At 35.7% G+C, this 9,620-nt stretch overlaps 1 pseudogene; it reads right to left on the reverse strand.

The window, feature by feature from the left end:
* Window positions 1-6,122: 6,122 nt before the first annotated feature.
* Window positions 6,123-7,710, reverse strand: LOC101706558 (centrosomal protein of 57 kDa-like; annotated as a pseudogene).
* Between the last annotated feature and the right edge of the window lie 1,910 nt (window positions 7,711-9,620).

Consider the following 9,620-nt stretch of genomic DNA (forward strand, 5'->3'; position numbering starts at 1 on the left):
GTCATTTAATTGTCAGAACTGTCTGATTTCTTCTTAAATTTCCTCTGTGATGCATTGGTTATTCAGAAATGTGTTGTTCAGTTTCCATGTGTTTATGAAATTTTTGCAGTTTCTTTTACTGCTGTTGTTCAATTTCGATATGTTTATGAAATTCTTGCAGTTTCTTTTGCTATTAATCTCCAATTTCATCACACTATGGTCTGACAATATACAGGGAATTATTTCAATTCCTTTGCACATATTTAAACATGTTGTATGTGAGAGTATGTGGTCTATTCTGGTGAATGACCCTTGTGCAGCTGAAAAGAATTTGTATTCTGATTTTGTGGGGTAGAACACTCTGCAAACATCTGTTAAGTTCATTAGTTCAAGAGTTTGATTGAGTTCTAGTATTTCATTATTTATTTTTTGTCTAGTTGATCTATCTATTTGTGACAGTGGGGTATTGAGATACCTCACTACTACTGTATTAGTGCTTATTTGATTTTTCACATGTTAGTAATTGTTTTATATAGTTGGGTGCACTAGTGTTTGGTGCAGATATATTTATGATTGTCATCTCTTCCTCTTGTATTGTTCCCTTTACAAGGATTTAGTGTTCTTCTTTATTTCTCTTAATCAGTGTTGGTTTGAAATCCACTTGATCTGTAAAGAGGATAGCTACTCCTGCTTTTTTGGGCGGTTCCTGTCGCATGGAATATCGTTTTCCACCCTTCAACTTTCAGTCTATGAGTTTCTTTTTGAATTAAGTGTGTTTCTTGTGTGCAGCATATTGTTAGATCTTGCTTCTTGACCCATTGTGGCAGTGTATTTCTTTTGATTGGTGAATTGAGACCATTAACATTGATGGTTAAAACTGATACATATTGGCTTATCTTTTTCATGATTTTTTCTTTTTGTTGGATTTTCCCCCTTTGCATTTCATTTCTTGTCCTATGTGATGGATTCATTCTTCTGGGCTTCCTGGGGTTGTCTTCCTTATTGTGTTTTCCTAGGACATTGTTTAAAGTGTTTTCGAGTGCTGGTTTGGTATTCATGAAGTTCCTAAGGTGCTCTTTGTCATGAAAGTATCTTATTTCTCCATCAATTTTGCAAGATAGTTTTGCAGGTTACATCAATCTGGGTTGGAGGCTGTTTTCCTTTAGGGCTTGAAATATGTCACTCCAAGCTCTTCTTGCTTTGAGGGTTTGTGTTGTGAAGTCTGCTGTGATTCTGATGGGCTTTCCTTTGTATGTGATTTGTTTCTTTTCTCTAATTGGTTATAGAATGTTTTTCTTCTGTTGGGTTTCTGGAATCTTAACAATTAAATGCCTATGTGTCAATTTTTTTTTTTTTTTGATCAAGGCTATTTGGAGTCCTATATGCTTCATTTATCTGTATGTCAAGTTATTTTCCCTTGCTTGGGAAGTTTTCTGTCATCACTTCTGTGAACAATTATTTTTACGTCATCTGCACTCTCTCCCGTTTCCTCATTGACTCCAGTCAGTCTTATGCTATTCTTCTTTGCATCATCTAGCAGCCGCTGGATTGATTTCTCATTGTCCCTTGCTATTTTAAAGAAATTTTTCTTTTCCTGGTCACTAATTGCAGTCTTCTATATCTGAAATTCTGTCCTCACATTGGCTCATTCTGCTGTGTAAACTTTCAATGGAGTTTTTAATCTCCTGGAAATCTGTTTGCATTTGTTTTATAGATTCCATTTGTTTCCTATGTTGGGATTCCATCATGTTCCTCAGCTCCTCTGTTGTTGTTGTTGTTGTTTTTTTATCTTTGCCCTCTCTCGATTTAGTAATCATGCCTTGGACTATGGACACAATCTCTGTTGTTATCCAAGAAATTATTTCTGATTTCATTTTTTCCAGATCCTCTTTTGTTGCCAGTTTAAGGAGTCCAGGTGTTTGAGTATTAGGTTATTCCATCTTGTTTCCCTTTGGAGTTGCTTTAGGTGATCTGGAAGTCTGGTTTTATAATCTGTTTATGTTTCTTTTCATTTCATGGGAGAGTACTTCTGGCACTCCATTGACTCACCTCTTTGGCATTGGGGGTGGTAGTATGGTGGCCTAGAAGGCTTACCTCGTCCTTGATGCTGAGGGTGGTGGTACAGCAGCCTGGAAGGCTCTTCCTCAATGCTGGGGGCAGTGGTATGGTGGCCCAGAAGGCTTACCTCCCCCTTGATGCTGGGGGCAGCTCTGCTCCTTGGTTCTCGGGGTAGTGATAAGGTGGCCTTGAAAGCTCTTCCTTATTGTTGGGGGTGGCTCTACTCATCAGTGCTGGGGGCAGTGGTATGGTGGGCCAGAAGGCTCAGTTTGTGGAGATTTCAGTCCCTAATATGCTGGCTCCAAGGGAGGGTGATGTGGTAGAATGGCCTTCCAGAGAAGAAAGAGTTTATGGAGGCAAAAAATGACTACATAAAAAATTAAAACTTCTATGTCAAAGACAAATAATAATTGAAATTATTTGAATCATCCACCATTGAAATAGAAATAACCTTAAATAAAAAATAAGAGGTGATTTTAGAAATTTAACAATGTGCATTACAGATAAAAATGACTATATCTTTGACATAATAACTTTGCTTTTGAAATACATCCTAAAGAAAAGTCAGAAATATACCTAAATGTATTTCTATGAGGATATGCATTACAACATTATGCATACTATAAAAAGTCTGGAAAAAAATACAAATCTAGATGTTTAATATATGACATTGATTAAATACATTATGATATATCTGTATGAAAAATAATTGCATTGTTAGTATCATGTTTTCTGAGAATGCTTAAGCATGCAGAGAAAAATACAAAATATCAAGTGAAAAATCAAGTTCAAAAGGTTATACATAATATAAATATAAGTGCACTGGATAAAGGAAGAATATATATCCAAATGGTGAATTATTATAGTTTTTTCTCCAATTTTGCACATATATGTAATATTTTTATAATGAAAAAACTCAGCAAATGCTACATAATATTTCCAATATTTTCTGTGAACTCATTTAATTTGTTCAATTATATGATTTTTTATTAAAGAATAGAAGTTGTGACTCTTTGCTCTTGATAACTGGATTGAGATTTAGAGATGAAGTATCTTATTTTCTGTTAAGACTGATCCTCATAGAAGGTTAAATATGGTTGGGTTCTGGTACCATTGGGTTACAGGAAGTAGAAAGAGAAAAAAACCACCTGATAACTGCTTTAGAAATCAGTTATAAGTAAATAAACAGCAGGCTTTTTACTAATTGTAGTTCTTAGAACATGGAATTTATAAGAGGGTTTTTACTCAGAAGTCTAGGGTTCAGAAATACAAAGTCTCAATGATAACATTAAAATTTCAAGGAAAACTTATTTTTATTTCTTTAGAATGATGGGCAATAATAATAATTACTGATCATAGAGAACTTTAAAAATGTAACTGCATTGTATAACATCAGCCTTGGTTCTGACTTTTAGCAGAGTTCACAACAAATCAATTAATTCTTGATCATCTGGCAGCATTGCCAAGTGTTAGTGCTGGAAACCTCAGGCAGCCACTGAGCACCGGCCCATGTTTACTTCCTGGAAGGCTTAGTTTTTAGTGCGTGGAATGGAGCTGGCCCTGACTGCACATTGTAGCGCAAGTAATTATTCATCAAAACTTGTCTTGCAGCAAGCAATTCATTCCTCTCTCCACAGATGGCCCCCACTCTGACCCAGCACAGCATGAATGTGGGCTAAAAATAGCAGCTACACAATGCAGCAGGCAGCCCTGCTGAGACTTTGAATTTAAATGGTATTCATAGCATGTTTTTAGAGACCTTTGCTCACAGAGTTAACCCTTGAAGAAGTTCTGGAAAGTGAATACTGTTTCCATTCTTTGAGACATAAAACATATTTCTAGTTGGACTACATTTGTCTGTACCTAATAGAAAGATCTTCCTTTCTGTCTTATGTATTTACCATTTTTCAGTTTATCTATTTCCCTTTTTCAGCCAAAGTCAGAAAGTGAGTGTCAGTTTTACCACTGTTACTACACTTTCTGTTAATACCATATTCTTAAAAGAAAACCTATTATGTGCAAGTGCATGCCAGGCTGTTTGGAGGATATACATATAACCCTCAGGTCCTTATCACATTAGCCTTAGGAAAAGCAAGAATTTAAGTAACAACCAGACTGGCATTTGACTGCAGTCCTCACTGATGCTACTTGATTCTAGTGTCCCCGGTTTCCTAACCCTATGCTTGGTCTCTGCTGGCCTCTAATGTGGAAGTCTGATGAGTGGAATCCTGACAACTCTAAATGCATCACTCAAATAAAATCCTATTAAAAACAGCCTTCTGCCATCTGTTGCTGACAGATCTTAGTCTTGGTCCAGGGCACAGGCCATCTTGGCTCAAGGTCCACTTTAGATTTATTCCAAAGGGCCTGGATTCCCTCATGCTAATAGAAGCACTGGATGTCTACATGCCCCTCTAACCCTCAAAACTGTCAGGAAGATTTTGTCTCTGCCCTCAAGGAATTTATGATTTAACTATGCATTCCAAGGGCAGTAGTTACAAGTACAGCATCTCATGTTATTCCATTACCACATTCTTGCTGGACTGATGAGCAGTGGATAGACTCTAAATCCCAGCCTTTCAAGGCAAATAATGCAAGATGTAGTTCTCACTTAGGCAACTTTAAAAAATAATATTGGTAGTTAACTCTTTAACACTCACTATGTAGCAGACATTGTTTGACATACCTGGCATGTGTTCAGTCATTTTATCCTCACAATAATCAAATTTTGGTCATTTCTTTCTGAGAGATAAACTCAGCACTTGGAGTCACACTGGCAGAAAAGAACAGAATCTAGATTCAAACCCAGATATTCTTACTTGAAAGTATACATTTCAACTATAATAGTAAGTGACCACAGTTGTTATTTAACCTCTAGAATTGCAATGTATATTCCTTGGAATATTGTTCACTAAATGTCATTCAATAAAGGAAGTTGTATGAGCATGTAAGTTTGAAAAACATTGCCTATGCCTTGTATGTGGTTCATGACACATTTTATCCCTAAAAAAGCTGCTTTATTGACTCCAGTAGCAAATTAGTAAAAAGTTAACATGTCTTGGTCTGTTCAGATTTACATTCTTATGACAAGTATATATTTACAGTTCTTAACTGTACTCATCTTCTATACCAAAAACAAATATTCAAGGGATTCTCTACGTTTCAAAATTAAAACTACAACTCCTTGACTGAATAACACGATTACAAACAGGTACTGAAAAGTGGCAAATGTACAGACATCACAGCAGCTCTCTTCTCTCTGAATTTTTTTCTAAAATTTTATTTATTTGACTAACAATCTATATTTTAAAAACTGCACTTATAATTGTATAGGTAATTGATTTAAATGATTACTTGGACCTTTAAAAAATTTTAAACAGTGGATTGAAAAACAATAGAAATGCGGGCCGGGGATTTAGCTCAGTGGTTTCACCGCCTGCTGCGGAAGCGCAAGGACCCGAGTTCGATCCCTGTACCAAAAAAACCCCAAAAAAAACCAAAAAACCAAACAAACAATAGAAATGCATTTAATAACAATCAATGATTAAAATACCAAGAAAGCAAACAAAAAGTCCTCTTAAATATATAAATATTTAAATATTCAAACATCCATCAATAGTCAAAGTATATATAACAGTTGTATGAGAAAGGGGATGTGGGCTCTTGATGCCAGGGAAGATTTAAAAATGAGACTTTTCAAGCAAATGCTGCTTGCAAGACAGCCTTATATTTTGAAAATTTAAAACTAATTTATGCATATATATGTGAAGAATTATTTTTTAAAAATCACACTCACAAGTAAAAAATCAGTAATTTGTTTACAAAGTGTAATATACCAGTACAGTGAATTCATCTTAAAGAATGTGGCTTCTCAAGTTTTAAATGTCCCTTGGTTTCCATTTAATTCATGGTTTAAAATTTAGTTGTGTTGCGTAACATGAGAAACCTTTGTAATGGAGCCTAGGCCCTTAACACCTCCTCTTAATTGCAACATAAGTGAGTATGAAACCTGGAAACTAAATTGTCAATATCAAATCAATGAGGTACAGATTATCTTAATAAAATTTATAATCTGTTGTGTGCAGTCAGTAACCCCAACACACATTACTGCTTTGCAATAAATTTTGAATGGTTTGCATGTCCTTTGATAACTGAAGATTTTTCCTGCTTTTTTCTCCAGGTCTCAGTTTGGCAAAATCCTTCTTATTTTGGTTCCTGTGACTCCAGAAGGATGGCTGCTGCTGTTTTCTTCTGCATCAAGAGTCTTTTTGTTAGCTCTAACTTGCTGCTTCTGCTTCTCTAGCTTCTGTTTCTCCAGCTGTGTTTGGTATTTTCAAACTTTAGCTGTTTGGTTGGCTTTTGCTTCCATCCTTCCTAGTAATGCCTCTAGTTCACACTGCATTCTTTCAGTTCAGTGTTTGGTAACTCCCGTGTAAGTTTTGCAAGCTGTTGGTGATCAAACGTCATCTGGCAAAACTCATCCTGTAAAGTCTATAAGAGTTCTGACAATTCTTGATGGATGCTTTTGGAAGAGGTAGGTGTTGCTGACTTCTACTACCTTATGAAGATACTTGCTTTGCCAAAGGAATGTTCACCACTCAATCATTGCACAAAACTTTACTGTGTTGTTTCATTAGGTGCAAGATATGTCGAACACTGGCTACCACAGCATGGCTATGCCTAGTGGTCTTTCCAGCCATAAATGGCATGTCACACAAGCATAATCTATAATGAAGTTGCACACCAAAATAGCCCCCAGGTCATTTCTTTCTGATGGTTTTGACTTCTTTTTTTTTTTTTAAAAAAATTTTCTTGCAGTGGGAGCATATGAAGTTGTTTTATCTTCAAAGTAAGTCTCTGTTTCTAGATCAATTTGCAGCTCAGCTTCCTTAGCTTGCATATGTTTCCTTTCCTGTTCTTCTTCATGGAGTTTTGCTTCCAATTCTTGCTTTTTCTTTTTTTCCTGCAAGGGCCTGCATCCTGATAAGTTTGTTATATTCTTGTTCAAGAAGATCTAGTTTTACAAATTGGCTCTAACGTGTGTTTTGTCATGTTGTTGTTATCTTCCTGGGGTCATCTGTTTCTCTAAGACAGATGTTCTCTTAATTTTTTGGATGCTTTATCATATTCTGTATGTATTCCAATTGTTTTTCTAAAAGATTAAATTTAGTTTCTGCAGATAGCAACTGAGATGTCAGTTCTTGATTGTGCTTTGATTCCTCATTCTTTGAATTTTCCTTCTTGTGTCTGTTCATCTAGTACTTTTTATATTCAATTGCTTCTCTAGACAAAGTTTTCATACTTTCTTCTGCCTGAGTCTTCTCAAGTTCTAAGCATGGACTCTTATCTTGAAGAGTCTTCAGAGAAGAAACTATGGAGTTTGTAGAGGTTCCAGTCCATAGTCAGCTGGCTCCAAGGCAGGGCAGCATGACAAAGGAGAAACAGTTCATGGCAGGGCAGGCAGAAAATAATCAAATACTTTGGAACTCTGCTATCCCTTTCTGGATAGGCCAGTGTAGGCTTATTTGGGGAGTATTGTAGTTCATTATTAAGGAAAGGTTTATCTGGTAGATATAATACAAATAGAGATGAAGAACCATGAGCTATATTTCCATTAGATTTTGATGGTTCAGCTAAGATATTGGAGAACTGACAATCAAAAGCCACAGACATGAAGCCACTGGCATCTTTCTGGCTAAATGGGTTCACTCTGGGCTTTGGAACTCTTCTTTAAGATTCTTGAGCCACCCACCAGGGGTGACCCTAAGAGAAACCACAGATGCAAAGGGCAGGGGTGGTGCTGCCAAGTTACTACACCCCTGCCACCTCACCCCATGGGGACACCCATGCTCAGAGCACCCGGGGAAAGGGCAATGCCTCGTGACACATTTTAAAATATTAAAATCTCACAGATAAATACTGCTGGGACTCAAATTTTCCAAGCCCTCTTGCTCATAGAACACTTTACCACATCATTCCCTAACATGCTGATGATGATTTTTAAAAAATCTATTTGTAGAAATAATACCTTAGGGGAAAGGAATTTTTAAAAAATGATATTTCTGAGAAAGACTCCTAGTGATAAAATAAAATTAAGGTCCCTGTGTATTTCTGCATTATATTTCTGTAAAGCATGATTTGAATACTAGCAGAATGCAGTTTTCTCTCTCTACCTCTGTTCTCATATGTTATTCATATTTTTAAAGAGCTACTTGGTATGTTGTATGTTGGTCTTCTCTACACAGAAAAGACAAGACTTGACTTATATTTATTTTAATGCCAAACGTTTAAAGAACAATAATATACATTTAGAAAAGTATACATATTCTATGTGCCAGTTTAATTAGTTTCACAATGTGAACACTTGCATACAAACAGCATCAAGTGAGAACATTATTATACCCCAGAGAGCTGTCCCTCTTCCAACGAATATGTCCTCTCACCAGAATAACCACACATTCACAGCTCTTTTGGGGTATAATTGACATCTAACAATTGCACGTACTGAGAGTATAATTTTTGATGAGTTTTGACATATAGATCACACACAGTCAACTTAATGAACATATCTACCATCACTAAAATTTTTTTCTGGCCTTTATAATTCTCCTTCCACAAGCAACTGGCTTGCCTTTTGTCATAATAAATTAGTATGTATTTTCTAGAATTTTATATAAATGGAAGCAGATATATGTATCTCCTACTTTTTAAAAGGAGTTTGATTTATTTCACTCAACAAAATTATTTCAGGATGTTTTCATATTAATTGTGCATTAGTAGTTTCTGTAGTTTGCTGAGTAGTGATCCATTGCATGTATATACCATAATTTTTTTATTCACCACTTAATGGACATTTGGCTTTTTTACATTTTTGGCTATTACAAATACGAATTCTAGGGCCGGGGATTTAGCTCAGTGGTTCTGGCACCTGCCGCGCAAGCGCAAGGTTCCGAGTTCAATCCCCGGTACCAAAAAAAAAAAAAAAAAAAAAACCAAAACCAAAAACAAAACAAATATGAATTCTATGAGCATTTGTGCACAAGATTTTGTGTAGATTTGGGTTCTCATTTCTCCCTCATAAATATCAGAGACCAATATAGCAGTGTCATGTGGCAAGTGTATTCTTGAGATTTTTATGGAATTGCTTCATATTTCTAACGCAGATGTACCAATTTACATTCCCACCATAGCACACACTATTCCCATTGCTCCATATCCTCACTAGTAATAGATATGGTGAGTCTAACCACTCTGATGTGTAGTGATACTATATTGATATTTTATGTGTTTCTTTAATGGCATCTTTTCATGTGCTTATTGCCTCTGTACCTCTTCTTTGGTCAAATTTCTGTTCAAATGTCTGGTCTTTTTATTTATTTTTATTGGGACTTCAATGTTTGTTTTTTCTATCTTGAGGATGAACTCTTAATTTGATACTAATTTTGTAAATATTTTTCTTGCTTTTCTTTTCTCTAACAGTGTCTTATAGAACAAAATGTTAACTTTGATGAAGTATCTATTAACATCAGTCTCCCTTCCCCATAGACCACTGCTATTTATGACAAGTTTAACAAATAATTTTC

The sequence above is a fragment of the Heterocephalus glaber genome, unplaced genomic scaffold (genome assembly GCF_053883595.1).
Source record: "Heterocephalus glaber isolate CG9 unplaced genomic scaffold, H.glaber_assembly_v1.0 deba00000676, whole genome shotgun sequence".
NCBI lineage: Eukaryota > Metazoa > Chordata > Mammalia > Rodentia > Bathyergidae > Heterocephalus > Heterocephalus glaber.